Source organism: Micrasema longulum, unplaced genomic scaffold, assembly GCF_059751315.1.
Source record: "Micrasema longulum isolate JH-2025_06_02 unplaced genomic scaffold, ASM5975131v1 h1tg002081l, whole genome shotgun sequence".
Taxonomy (NCBI): domain Eukaryota; kingdom Metazoa; phylum Arthropoda; class Insecta; order Trichoptera; family Brachycentridae; genus Micrasema; species Micrasema longulum.
This window is the reverse complement of record NW_028279248.1, coordinates 81,282-97,281: the sequence shown is the minus strand read 5'-3', so window position 1 is coordinate 97,281 and position 16,000 is coordinate 81,282.

Genomic DNA, 16,000 nt, shown 5'->3' with positions numbered 1-16,000 from the left:
GGCCCCTAAAATGAAATATTTGGGTAAATCATAAAAACGCAAATATTTATTTTTTTAAAAAAAATGCAAGTACATACGGGTTTTCAGGGCTGTACCGCGTAACTTCAAAGAAATTATTTTATTTAAAATATCTTAGTTTTTTGGTAAATCGCATTTTTTTAATAAAAACGTATTTGTTAAAATGTTTATGATGAAAAATTGAACAAAAAATTAAAAAAAAGTTTTATCCAAAATGTAATTATTATATTAAACAAAAAAAAACATTTTTTTCAACGTAAAAAAATACAATCTAATATAGTATACACGTAAATACACAATGCATTGCCCCTTTTTCAGCTTTCAAAGACAACCTGGGTGAAGATCTATGCGACATCCCATCGGTGATAGGTAATAAAGAACTCACACGAGAGGTAGTATCATACATGATAAATTAGCGCAGGAAATTGGTAAAATAAACCAAAGTAGGGAACAAAATGCCGAACACTCCTCTAGTGGAACGGAAGGCCTGTTGACTACTGCCAACAGGCCGGCTTCTCCTGAAGAGTTTTAAGTGGTTTCCTCTCCACGTGAGCAAATGCTGAGAAGTTCCTGATTAGCCCACATTAATATATCCCTCCTGATCCCAATAGTTTAGATAAATTTTAAGATATTTAATTGCAGAAAAATCCACTTTTTGAAATATAAACCATGTATATTATAAGCATACAAGGTTTATATTTCAAAAAGTGGACAGACGTTGTCCTGCCCGAACGTTGGCTTGCCTGCTATTAGCTTGGAAAAAGATTTTTCATTTATAAGAAGGTACCTAGGTACTTGTTTATGATTGAATTCCAAGACTAAAAAATATTATTATTCAAATATTAAATTTAAGTAGCTAAGTACTTGTTTATGGTTGAATTCCAAAACATAAAATAATTCATTTTCAAATATAGAATTCTTTTTGCAAATGTCAAACTCAGCTCTTCTCACCAACAGGGGTGCACTTGATTCATGAATGCGATTTTCAAAAATGTATTGAATGTCAGTTAATATTATTTTAGTGTTACCCAAACTCCAGTAAAACGAAATAAATAGGAAGAACTTAAAAGGAGAGTAAGGAAGTTTTTTTTGTACATGCATTCTCGTCAAATGCAACCCTTGGTAGGTCGATGAAAAATAGATTTAAGCTTCTAACTTTTTTTTACATTTTCGATTGAATTTTTTTATATCTACGAACACGCGCAGCGCAAAGATCTACATTTTGCTGAAAACCGAACGTAAATAGGTTTAGCAGTTTAGGAAGAGTTCAGTGACATCAGACGTACAGAAGAATTGTATATATATATATAAATATTATACTTTATTTTTTTTAATATCAGCAACGTGAGTTAGTTACGCTGAGAATTTAATAACATTTACATTACATTTTTACTTTTTTTTTTTTTTTGCACCACAACAGGCCAGGAGGCCTAATTACAGTGGTGAATTACATCACAGAGCACCCAGGCTTGAGAAAAATCACATTTTATTTTTTGTGTTCTCACCGGGAATCGAACCCGGAACCTTCCGTGCGTGAGTCAAGCGTCTTGACCACTACACCACGGAGGCCGCCGACGTTATAGGTCAGTTACATGCATATTAACGTGACGCGTGACTTCACTACAATACAGTACTACTGATGGTACTACTTCAATACAGTAGAAAAACATCACGCATTTTTTGTAACAAATTGACATCATTTTTAAATGTTTATTTATTTATTATGGTGTTTTACCCCGTAACAATAGATCTTTACAGGTCGCAGTGACTTCAGAAGTTTATATAGCTCTTACCCCAATTTAAAGAATAAAAAAAGTCTTTTACACTAGAATATTTCCAGTATCCTAATTGTTTGTAAGCATAAAACCAGTGTGTATCATATATACACTGTGTTTTTTATAAAAAATAAAAAAATAAATAAAAAAACACAAAACCATTTTTTGAAATGAAATATTTTTTTTATTGCTTCTAGCTTGATATCAAATAGTTCGAAATTACCTCGTATTTAACTAATTTCGTGCTTTTTGTCGAAAAACTGCATTTTTGCTTATGATGACAGTACACTAATGCAGTGCCCTGTCACTGTTAAGTGCGAAAAGAGGATAATGAAATAAAAATTAGATGCATCACGGTTTTTGTTTCCGCTTTTGTAATAATACTGCCTATTTACGTATAAATACTTCTTATTTTATGCAAACTACGATTGATTCTATCTGGCTGCGATACACTCCCACTTGCTTTTTAATGATGCGTACGCTTACACACACCTGAATACCCACTCTTATACAAATACACACAAACACACCGTCTTAGATGTATATTTATATACGCACGTACACATTAAAAAATGTACCATAATTTAATATGTTAATTATTATTTAGAAACTTCGCTGGGCTGTCTTTCAACATTATCTTTACTCTATAAGTTAATCATTGTTGACTGTTAGTTTCCATAAAATAAATAGATTAATAACACTCATTCTCTCTCCGATGGCACTACAGCCTATTTCGAGCTTTGGCCTCCTGCAACATTCGCCTCCAACTCTGTCGGTCCTCAGCCGCCGTCTTCCAATTTACCACCTGGAGAAACTGCGCTGCATCCTTTCTCACTTCATCCTCCCATCTCATCCTGGGTCATCCCACTAATCTTTCCTCCCGGGTGTCCTCTCATTATTGTTTTAGGGACACGTGAGTCAGGCATTCGCTGTACATGTCCGGCCCATCGTAATCTAAGCATCTTCATATGTTCCGAGATGCTCGGGGCCTGGTATATACTGTACAGTTCTTCGTTATACCGAATGTGCCACTGATTATTCTCTCTCACTGGTCCGCAGATTCTTCTGAGTACTTTTCGTTCAAAAGTGTCCAGCATTTCAGCCATCTTACTGTCAGTGTTAACGCCTCACACCCATATCAACACAGTACGTATAATTGTTTTGTATATGGTTATTTTGGTTTTCCTGGGGACGTTACGTGATTTGAACACTGGCAGCAAAGAAAAGTATGTTTTGTTGGCTGCTGTGATTATTTTTCTGATTTCTGCTGGATCCTCGTTATTTTCAGTTATACTGGAGCCCAGGTAGGTGAATTGCTCGACCACTTCGAAGGAGTAGTTATCTTTGTATTGGACACAGCCTCTTGCTCTGTGCGATGGGTTTCTGCTCTGTGTCATCATTTTTGTTTTATCAACATTGATTTGCAGTCCCATATATAGATTAATAACAATCTTAATTAATTGACACCCAATTCTAAATGTATTTGGCCACCCTCGTGGTATAATGGCTAAGACGATTGACACACGCGCAGAGTGTTCTGTGTTCGAGTCCTCGTAACATAACATGATTAAAGAGTGATTTTTTTTAAAGCTGAAAAGGGTTCTTGGCTTATTCTGGTGCAAAATAAAATAATGTACAATATGTGAATTCAATATCTGTTTGTGTAACTAAAAAAATAAAATTCAATCTCATTTTCTAGGAGAGTTTTTTAATTTATTATTATTATATTTCCGCACAATTCGGACTTAATGTAAATATATTATTTTAAGAAAAATGCGCCTTAGCATTAAAGCCTTTCTTAATCAAATTCATAAGAATCATCATCACCATCCCCTATCCGCACCCGATGGTGGATATGGCACTACATTAGAACACCAAATGCAGCGTACCTTGATCATATATACATATAATATACTCGTGTATAGTAGGATAATTTATATATGGCCATTTTTGTGAAAATCATGTTAAGGGTTAAATAAGGGTAAGCTGTGGTGTGTTTGAGAAGGATACTGTCTTTCTTTGGACATATTGCTAGACGTGAGCCAGACAATCTAGAAAAGGCAATAATGTTTGGCCGAGTTGAAGGTAGGAGAAGCCGGGGTAGAATACCAGATAGATGGACTGACCAAATAAAGGTGGCTACGGGGCTAAAATTTGATGAGTCAGTTCGTCGGGCTGAGGACAAACTAGAGTGGAACAGACTAATCAGAAGTGTTCATGGTGATCACGATCCTTAGCATTGAGGGACCGACTTGGAAAAAGATGGGTAAGGTGGTCAGCCTCAAGCCTCAGGTACCAGTCTGGGGACTGTGAAATATTGCAGTGTTACGCCAGCCTCCGTGGTGTAATCCGGGTTCGATTCTCGGTGAGAAAACAAAAATTAATGGTGATTTTTCTTTCTCAAACCTGAATGTTTTGTGCTGTAATTCAATACTGAATTTGGCCCTCCTGGCCTGTTGTGGAGCAAAAAAAAAAACACTTAAAACAAATATTGTAACAAATCCGCAAACCATTATTAACACGATCTTCAATTACAAACTGAAGAAATAAAAAAATACCCGCTTAATACTTTAAAGTGACTGTTAAAAGGTAATAAATAAATGTATATAAAATGTTAAATACACCTGTCTTTAAAAAATCTTTAAACTTAGTGGGTAATTACCCGCTATTATAATATCGTCAGGTTTCTGGCACAAGTTGGTAACTACTACTACTACTACTACTACTACCATTACGCCATTTCCCCATAGGGGTAGGCAGAGAGATTGGCCGCCACACACGTATATCCTGGCATACATTACTAGCTTCATCCACATTCATACATCTTGTCATACATGCCATTCGGTTCAGCCTTCTTTTAACATGACCAGATTTCAAATGTTGGTTAATCTGATCATGCCACGTCGTCCTTGGTCGTTTTTGTCTCACGTTTCCATTAATTCTCACCAAATATACCTGTTTTACCATTTTTTCGTCATCTATTCGTTCTACGTGACCAAACCATCTTAGAGATCTTAATCTTACACTTTTTGCAGAATTACACTCTCGCCTGATTTTATCGTTTGTTGGTAACTAATATTTCACTAATTGTGACGAATTTCAACTTAATAGTTAAAAGCTCATCCCAAATTAACAATTTAAATAAAACCGCAAACAGAATATTACAAATCATTATTTTTCGTCTCTATAAAACACAACATATTTTTATTTAATTTTTAAACAAAGGTTTTTTGATACCAGTTATGAATCTATCTCATTTTTTGAGAATTTGTAGTTTCAATTCATTTATTTAATTTATTAAAAAAAAATCAACCAACGCTACCAACTTTTGTCAGAAACCCGATGATATGTAACTTAAAAGACCAAAGAAACGCTGTTCTGCAGCTTTGAAATTAAAACAATAATTATTTTTTTTAAAACACATTTTTCAAAAGGCGTTTTTATCCCTTTTCGCTCACTTTGGATACCTGAGGGCAACCCTTTGTAACGGGCGTTTGATTTTTGACCCCGAGCTTTTCCAGAAGGGGGCGAATATAGCATGAAGTATTGAGGCTACCCACCCCTCAGACTGGCACGGCCTGTCACCGCTCCACTCTTGCTTTTCATACACAATGCTAATAAAATACGCTCCATTTTTCATTGTGCCGTGGCGTAAACAGGAAATGCATGACCAAAATGTTGCAAGGTTGACTGTATTATTCCGCCGTTCTTTTTCCATACTACAAAGGGTTTCCCTCCCGATTCCGCCATTACAGCGAACGCCTTACGTTATAATGAGATATTAATTACGAAATACGTTCTGTTTAACTCAACGCGTTCGTTTTGTTGACCATCACCCCATAAATTATGTATATTTTTCCTGTAAAAAAAATAAAAAAATCGTATGTAACGTAAAAGTTTGTTGGTATTAACATAAGTTGTGTTAGTTTTTCCCAAATAATGAGAACAAGAGGACACATTTTTACACAAAAAAATTTTGACCTTTACCACCGCACCGCTAGATCTGAATAGAAAAATATTATGCTCTCGATAGATGAAACTTACCGACAAGGTAATGTCTTGTCTCTCCGGGAAAAAAATAACAATTATATCAAAAAATTAAATAAAAGCATACATTAGAAAATATACCGATTATAATAAAAATTGAAGCATAAATGTAAATTGGAATAAATATACCATTTAAAATTTAAAAAATGAAACAGAAAAAAATACAAACACAAAAATAAAAAAAATAAACTTGTGTATAAAAACAAAAAAAAGAAGGGATATATTTGTCAATTTTTAGTCAGAAAATGAATCAATATCTATTCCATATTGGTTAGTTTAAAAAACTTGTCGATTAGTTTTAATCATAAATAAATAGAAAATGAAGAACTGTTTATCTTTGTGAAACTATTCATTCAGAATATAAAATAACTGAAATAACCTATTTTTGCATATTCACGATTTAAATACGTTTTAAAAAAATAAACATATTTAATTATACAATCACAATTTTATTACAGTGCAATTATTTACTTTTTTTGTCCTGACTTGTTCGAAAATTCCGTTATAAGTCGGGACTCTTCTATACCAAAATCAATACATTTTTAAATATTATTACACATCAATATACAACATACACAATAAAAATGTATTAATATCAAGAAATACAATGCTTATAGTGGTCAAGACGCTTCACTCACGCACGGACGGCTCCGGGTTCGATTCCCGGTGAGAACACAAAAATTAAAATGTGATTTTTCTCAAGCCTGGGTGCTCTGTGATGTAATTCACCACTGTAATTAGGCCTCCTGGCCTGTTGTGGTGCAAAAAAAAAAAAATGTTAAAAAATGTTAAATGCAGATAAGTTATTTAATAATACACAGTGTAGAAAAATTAAGATCATGTATCTAAATTTGATTTTTGATTTATTTCTTTAATAATTTTATAATTAAATTTAGTAATTAATTTTGATAGTAAAAATAAAAATAAAATAATCATACGAATACATTTATATGGTACAATTTGAACTTTAGTAAACAGATTAATAAACAATTTTATGTTTCGATTAGCAATAGTTAAAATACATATTTTCAAATTATTAAGCATAACTATGTTAATTCAAAGATGATATACACATATAAATGTAAAGGTTATTAAAAATTCAGCATTTATACTATAAATTTATACCCGGAGCAATCTTATACAGTGGTCTCTTCCCCTCAACCAAATCCAGTAATGGATGTTAAAACACCTGTATCTCGATATCTGAAGAATATTTGTTTAACATAATATTCATTTTATTTATCAATTTGTCGTTTTTCTGTAGGTATAAGGTATTTGATTAATAGTTGACTTGCAGATAAAACTTAATATATGCTTATTATGTTTCCAAAAATAATGTTTTCAAATAATATCAAAACATTAAATTACAAACTCTTATTTAATTTATTTACACTTACGAGTGTTAAAATTATTATGTTGTCAAGTTTATTGGTAAAAACAATAATTTGATATTGTTTTTTTTTTTTAAACCTGATTGCAAAGCTATTTTAATATGAGAAAAAGCAGTGTTTCGCATGAAAATAAAATTTAACATTAGAAATATGATTTATGAAATTGAATGTTTTTTTTAAATTTTAATTTTACCGAAAATCAAACATACGTATTTAAATATGTATAATTTTTTTACAAGAAGCCAATTTAAATGGTTTGTCATATTAAAAACACTACTTAGTTTAATGAAATACTGTAAGCTCAACTACAGGGAGCGAGATAAAATAGGAACATCGAAATTGAAATATTACGTACAGAGTAGATAATAAATAAACATTTAGTTTTGTATGGAGAAAGTACAGTGTTTATAAAAAACAAATGCACACATTTTCTATACAGTAAAGCAAAAGAGAAAATGGCGCCTAGTACAATAATAACATTACTAGAATAGCCATCAATCCGTAGCACTGTCTACGTCACAGCCCGCCGTAGTACGTCGTAAGTACCTGCAAGTATAAATGCGTAGCAGCAACGCACGCGCAGGCCTACGGCGTAGCACTGCGTACACTTGCTTGCAAGAGATGCCTTCAGCGCAAACATGCGAACATCGCTACCGCGTACAAGCGAATCAAGCCCACGAGTAAAAAAGTGAGTGAGAGAAAAAAAACGCAATGCTGTGTTTTAGTTCTTTTGGTGAGGTGTGGCGCAGCTGCGCGCGGTTTCGAAGAAATTGCGATTACTCTTTCCTCTTTGACTTTTCCTCCCACTCCTCTGGCCCAACCCAGAGTCCTAAAAACAAACCATATCGATTTTGACAGTACCGTAGTGCGGCCCTAATGTGGTAGTGCCTTCACTTGCACCACCCCCTCCCCTATTCCCCCACCCATTCCCACCCCATAAACTTGCAGGGGGCACTTGTTCCATGGTGAGTCTCGAATTTCCACACAAACTTGTTTTTGTCTGCTGTTCACTCTTGCACGCCTTCACACCCCCTTTCCGTGTTTTGTGCGAAATAACAATTTCAGTTTTTTTTGTAAAATTATTGTTTTCAGACAGTCATAATCGATGCATTTCTTCAAACTGAAATACATCTACATAATTTGAAAACCAAATTTTTACAATCAGTATACAAACATATTATGTATATAACAATTGGAATAAAACTGCATTATTTAGCATCACCTAAATATTTATTATTACTATTTTAAAGACGTGCAATTTAATGTGCATAGTTGTTTATATTAAATTATTTTAATCGATTTAAGCAGATTATGGTCGATAAACCATTCTACCATGGATAATTATTGATTTAGGTATATTCCAACAGCTAGAAAATCATTTTTGAGAACGAAATATGGATGTCCAGGCATTTGCATTTGCATCAATATAATGATTTGTAATTGCCTTGTTTTAGTGATCAGTTTACACGTTCTATAACATTTATAATTCTGCCTATGTTTAAACATCCACATGACCCTTCTAATATACATATTTTATTTAGAGGGTGTTATCCAATTTTTGTATAATAATATTTGAACGTACTCAAAATATTGTTAATGGAAAATCTTGTATTTATATTTTAACTCCTTCAACAAAAATACAATGGTATTGATGGAAAGTTTTTATTTTATTTTGCATATACCAGCAGTTTTATTTGGCAAGTACCAGCACAACTTATAAAAATCATTGTCCAGTGACAGTCTCGTGTTCTTGAAACTTATTGTAAACATAAATATAATTGTACATTAAGTTCACCTTTGATAATGTAAAATGTTTTTTTAATTTTATTGTACAAAAGATAATGTATTTTTAAGGCTAAAAATTATTATAAAAATAAAAAATGAGTAATACGTAAATTAATTAATATTACTCTTTTTTCTATAAAAATGAACAATGAACTTTCAGTAAGAATTTTCACCAACAAATCAAAAAATTAAGAGGGCATGCGGTCCCAGACAATTTTGATGAATAGGTATTTGAGCATTGTTTTTCTCTCACTCTCTTGCAAATGATTTATCGATACTGTGTAAAAAGGCTATTGCGCGTTGGAGTGATTATGCCTAACTGAAATCGACAAAATTGACGTTTTGTTGTGCCGTTTTCCGCACCTCACGACAGAACCAATTTTGTTTTTTTAAGGACAGTATTAGAATGAAATTTTCAGTGTCGGTACCTTTTCGGTTTTTAAAAAATAATTATCATATCGTGGCAACTAATTGATAACTTACATTTTGCTAATTGTAAATTAAAAGGTCATTGCACTAAAAGCTCATCCCCAATCAACAATTTAAATAAAACAGCAGGTTGAATATTATAAAATATTGTTTTTTGTATTTATTTAATACGAAAAACATGTATATATATTAAAATAAAGATTATCAAGACCCCAGTAATAAAGGCAAATCATTTTCATAAATTTGTAGTTACGAGCTTGTTCCAAAAACCCGATAATATTTGCATTTCTTACCTCCACTAGACAGTAGATAAAACTGGGCGCTTTTAAGGGTTTTTGGATGGTTCTAGTTCCCATAGTAAACAATTTACCCAAAAATCAAAATAAAAGGGTGACGCCAATAGAAAATATTAAAGTGTGTAAAAAAATCATTACTTTAGTGCCAGGGAGAAAATGCGAGAATACGATTGTAAGAAGAAAAGCAAAATCGCGATTCCTCTTAAACAGGTTTGTGGTCCAGTGGTACTCGTTGTGCCGCGGGCGCATGAGTCTGAGGTTTGATCCTGTTCTAGCACAACATGATTTGCATTTTCTAGAACACTTATTTGCATGCTGAAAATGGCCCCAAAAGCGAATTAAAGATTTAGTAGCAACAAAGTGATTTATTTTGGTAATGACTCAAGTAATTATTAAAAATATAAATGTATGAGCTAAGTGTTTTTAAAAAAAAACAATAAACCGGCCTGTGGTCCCGTGGCTTGTGTCGCAAACTCACGGATCAGGGTCTGAGGATCGGACCGCCACCACTCTACCACAATTTCATTCCTATTTTCAAATAGTGAGAGGTCAAATCTTACTTTGAGCAGGTACCTACTTATTATTTCAAGCAAATATCAAATAGTAAAGAGTTCTCTCGATGTAATTTGGAAAATATGAATAGTAAAATACATTCTGCATATGATGAAAGAACGCGAGGACTATTAAGATACTTACTTCTAATAAAAAACAACAACAGATTCTAAAAATAAATATCGTGCATGAAAGAAAACAGTGTATCGTGTGAAATGCGATCGGTATATTACTAAGTTGTTATTTAGATGATGTGAAAAACTGTATTTTTAGGCGCAAGCGAAAAAAAAAACATTACGTAACGCTTTATCAAAACTATCCGGAAATGTTTACAAAGAGCGCTACGATCCAAGTACACAAGTATTGCCTAGTTCTGTGAGTATATGCACTATACAGTATACCGTGTATAGTGTTATTCTCCACAAAACGACCTCGGACATACGTTTCTCACCCAACCCTCCCCTTTATCTTCAGCGAGATAAAGACGAAGATTGTCCTTCCTGTTCTTTTACTGAGAATTCATTCCGTTTGTACGGCGTGCCTCCTCCAGATACTATTTGTCTTATGCGGATAGATTGACGTGATACGTAGAACGTATATATAGGGTAAGAAGAGATGTATTAAGCATGGCCACAGGTAGCGAATCGAACCCAAAATACCACATAAAGACGAAAAGATAAATGACCAGAGTTTATCTTCGTACAAATTCTTTCTGAACCGGCAGATGGAACAGAAAGCATGCCTGAACGGTATTCTTCGGCGGATTGATTAAGCGTGGATATTTTACGTAGGCGACGATGAAAGCAATAGTTTTACTGCAAGCAAACCAACCCTCGTATAATGGTGGGCGGGAATATGCCTGGGCTAGCTCGCAAATGTAATGTGTCATTAGTGCCCCACACATGGTTGCTATTTTTTTTGTTGTTGAAAGGACTTTATTTCAATACGCGTTTGTTTCAGGACTGTCGTGTGTTTCTCGGTAAAAACACTTCTTATATAATTAATGAGCGAACTAAATCACAGCTGAAAAAATGTTCCTATGGTAAAAAATAGACACATTTGAATCATCGAACACATTTTTGATTTAACATGTTTAAAGGTCGTATTTTAAAATTTATTTAAGCTTTAAAAATATTCTTAATTCGCGTAGTTCCTTTGACTTCAATAGAAAAAATATTTATTGATATTTGTTTTATAGAGAGCCTACAAATAATATTTTGATATAAAAGTTTAATAAAATGGGACAAGTCTATTATTTTTTTAATCTTCAGAAATTTAATATTAAGATGAAGATGACATTTCAAAAAGTTTTACTTACCAACCAACGATATGTATTACAAAAAAATAATAACGTTTACCTAACTCCATGAGCCCAAGAGCCCTGTATTGAGTTAGGATACAATATAATGGAAAGTAAAAACATACATATAATTAAAGATCACAAAAAAAAAAAAAAATGAAAATTACATAAACATAAATTTTAATCAACATATGGAAAACACGAATAATAGTACATCAATCTAAGAAATATCTCGCAGCAGTCTCCTGTAATGATCTCTTCCTTTAGACAAAATCAAAACTAGTACAGTTCTCTTAAAAATGGCTTTCAAGGGCTGCGATTACTAGCATTTTTTATTTATTTTTTTATATTTTTTTTGCACCACAACAGGCCAGGAGGCCCAATTACAGTGATGAATTACAGCACATAACACTCAGGCTTGAGAAAAATTACATTGTAATTTTTGTGTTCTAACCGGGAATCGAACCCGGAACCTTCCGTGTGTGATTCAAGCATCTTGACCACTATACCACGGAGATTGTCAACGTCGTCAACTGGCCGTAACGCTGTCTTTATCGGTGCATATCGAGACGGTATAAACTAACATACATATTTATGTTCGAAAAGGTGTATATTAGTATAAAAATTCAAAAGTATCTTCGGTAAAGTGTAATTGAAAATATGTAGAAAAAAATGTAAGTATATTATATTTTTCATTCCGAAAATTTAATTTTACTTCGTAGATAAAATTGAAAATAAATTTTAACTTCCCATTAGAAGACGGACCCAGAACATTTGACATAATATTACTTAAATTAGTAGGTAATTAAAAAGTAAACAAATAGTTTATTAATATATTAGAAACAGAGACGGAGTACATAATAGAAGGGGATGAGTTGATACTGTCGCTGGAGTACCTCAAGGTGGAGTTTTATCACCATTACTATTTTCCCTGTTTATCAATCCGATAGCAGAGTGTCTCAATGGTTCATATCATCTCTATACAGATGATTAACGAAGCAATAAAATTGATGTCGCATACACTAAATTACGTGTCAACACGGACAAAAGAGAATAGTTTACTTATAAACCCATCTAAAACACAAATTATGTTGGCGGGTAGTCAAAGATTGCTTAGTAAATTAGACGAATCTTCACTTAATCTTTTTAATGTCAATGGTACCAATATTCAATACAAGAAATCCGTAAACAATGTCGGAGTACTAATTCATTAACTTCTATGCTGGCGAGCTCATACTAACGAATTAAGCCGCAAAATATTTTTCAGTCTCCTACACTCACTTTGAAGGTTGCAAAAATTCTTACACATTAATACTAAATGCACTCTGGTAAAAGCATTACTACTACCCATTCTAGATTACGCTGATGTTTTCATGATTGATTTAAGCTTTGAGCAACTCGATAAACTTGAACGACTTCAGAATAAATGCAAAAGGTATATTTTTGGTCTTAGGAAATATGACCACATTTTTGATTATTGTATTCATCTGAAATTGCTCGAAATTAGACAGCGGAGAGACTATCACCCCCTTTCACTTCTGTTCAATGTACTTCATAGTCCCAACGCTCCTATATACCTGCGTGAAAAATTTCAAAGTTTATCAGTTCATGGTTTACCTCTTCGTTCTAATTCTCAAAAAACTCTCTTAATACCCATCCACAATTTCTCTTTATTCTCTAACTCATATAGTGTCCATGCCGTTCGACTGTGTAATCATCTCCCATTCACCATATCAAAGATGTTACTACATTATCTCTGTTTAAATCACGTCTGAAGAAACATCTCGTTTCTCTTCCTTAATCTCTCCTTCTTTCCTCTTTCCTCTTTTTTCCTTATTCCATTGAGTAATGGTATTGATTTAAGATAATTTGTACACATATACATTTATTTCAATTTTTAAATATCTTAAGCTTTTTTTTATCTTTATTTTCTATTGAATATGTTTTAACTTAAATAATAAAAATGAAACTGTTATTTTATTGGTTGATTGGAAGAAGTTTCCATTAGGCAATAAACCTGCCAATGTACAATTAACATTTTGTACAAAAAGTTATAAAATAAGAATATATTTATATCAATATTAACAACTCCCTAGGGGGTTAAACCCTGATATTGTCAACAAAAAATTGGGTATACTTGAAATACTGTTGAAGTAATTTATTGATTGTAATTGATAACGAACTGTATTTAAAATGTTAAAAATATATAATTTGTACATTATGTTGTACATACCGGTAATTGGTACCTACTCAGTACTTTATTTCTGCGAATACCCTGTTATTCCCGGGTATCTCTTGCTCCAAATACCCGAAAGATATGTAGGTACTAGGTACCTAACCAGCTGACATGTACTCGCCAGCCATAAATTGCCGAAGACGCGGAAAGGAGAAGAAAAAAACGCGCGAAGATAGGTACATTCTACTATCCTGTAACCCACCTTCCCGCGCAGGTATATGGCGAATCTCCCGCTCGGGAGAAGGGAGGGTAAAACAAAAGCAAGAAGAAGAATCAAACATAATAAAGGAGCGCAAAAGTTTTTAAAGTAGCGCGCAGTTGTAGTGGATATACCTACGCGTGTGTTGCCTAACATCGTTAAACCTTGCCTACGATGGAGGTGGTGAGATAAATCAGTTTGCACGAACTTCAGACTAAAAAAAGAACCCCTTTCCGCCGAATTTGCAGCCTCGGCCTATTGTTATTAATATAAGATGCCCTTTGAATCGCCCTGGAATTCAGGAGAACTTAAGCTTCATTAACGGTGTTACATAACATTTTATCCGGTGTGAAAGATGCTTAAGATATTCTATCTCAAATGAACATCAATGTTCCGAATCGCGCTACTCCACTCGTACTAATACATTATTTGCTGTGGGAAATTACAGAACCAACCAACCTTTTTACCAATGCCAAGAATGCTCAGGCTTTACAATGAAGTGTCTGAAGACAGATCGGTCGATGTATTCCTACAGCAAAGAGAGTTGTACAAAAGATAAATATTTAACTCACTTTTCGAAAGATGAAACCAACCAACAGAGCAATGTCCTATCTCTTGTCTCTCAGAGACAATAATAATTTCTTTGTATTTTCTTTTTAATCTTATGTAGTTTACAATACTATTTCATTAATTTATTTATTAACGGACATTGTCCATGTATACAATTTAAGGGTTTAAATATAACAATAAAAGAATAGTTTAAAACATTAAAAAAAGAAAAGAAGCATTGACAAACATAAGGGACATCAAGACAAGATCTAGACTATTTATTTAGTGCTCGTTTAAATCGTAGTAAACTTAAACCAATACACTCCAGATCTTGTTTTGAGTTAACAATACGACAAAGACGGGTCATTGGAGAATTAAGGCCATAGTTTGTTCTATGCTGATCGATGAATAGTACTTCATTGTTTCTCAATCTACAAGTCAGAATATTGAATTTTACTTGTCCCAGTAATGATGAAACATCGATTTTACCATTTAGTATGCTGAACATATAATACATATAATCACAGAACACCCAAGCTTGAAAAAAATCACTTTTTTTTTTTTTTTGTTCTCACCGGGAATCGAACCCGGAACCTTCCGTGTGTGAGTCAAGCGCCTTGACCACTACACCACGGAGGTCGCCAGGATATATGCGTGTGATGGTTCATTCTCTCAGCCTACCCCGACGGGGAAATGGCGTGATGGTAGTAGTGGTAATATATTACATAAGATAGTAATGGTCACTCCACATCTTCACGAAAACAAAATACTACACGACACAAAGACTTGACTTATTATCTCCATATGTTTAGATTTAATATTTAGTAGACGCTGTTAAAATTATAAAATAGGATAACATTCACTACTTAGTATACCTTGATAAGGAAGCTTGTGTAGCTTCGAAACCAGTCGGTAATAAAATCGAAAATAAGCGAATAAAATAAAAGTTGTTTCATTTTAATTTTAATAACGTCAATTTTGATTATCATTACCCTTATTGAATACCAATAAAGTGTGTGTCTTACGATTTTTTGTGAAATTGACCTTTCTTGACCCTAAACCTAGCTTGTATTTCAGCGTGCACCGCGGAAGCCAACGAGAAAAATCCGTTTGATGTACAGTCTTTTTATGTGAATGTAGGTACTCGTGTGCGCTCGGCTAGTAGTGGGCAAAAATCACATTTTACCGAATCAATACTTCGGCCGGGGTCCTCACTCTCTCGTGGCAGTGCATGCGGGGTGAGGGCGCAAGTAGCAACCCTCTCCGCCCACCGACCCTCACTGCCACTTGCTTCGGTACATGCAACTACTTTTAAACCTCCCCACCCCCCCACAGCGCGGCTGGCACTAGCTGCGCCGGGAACTATTTTCGTTCTCGTTGCAAAGTATGGAGCCTGAAGATGTATTGGTGACACAAGACGCTC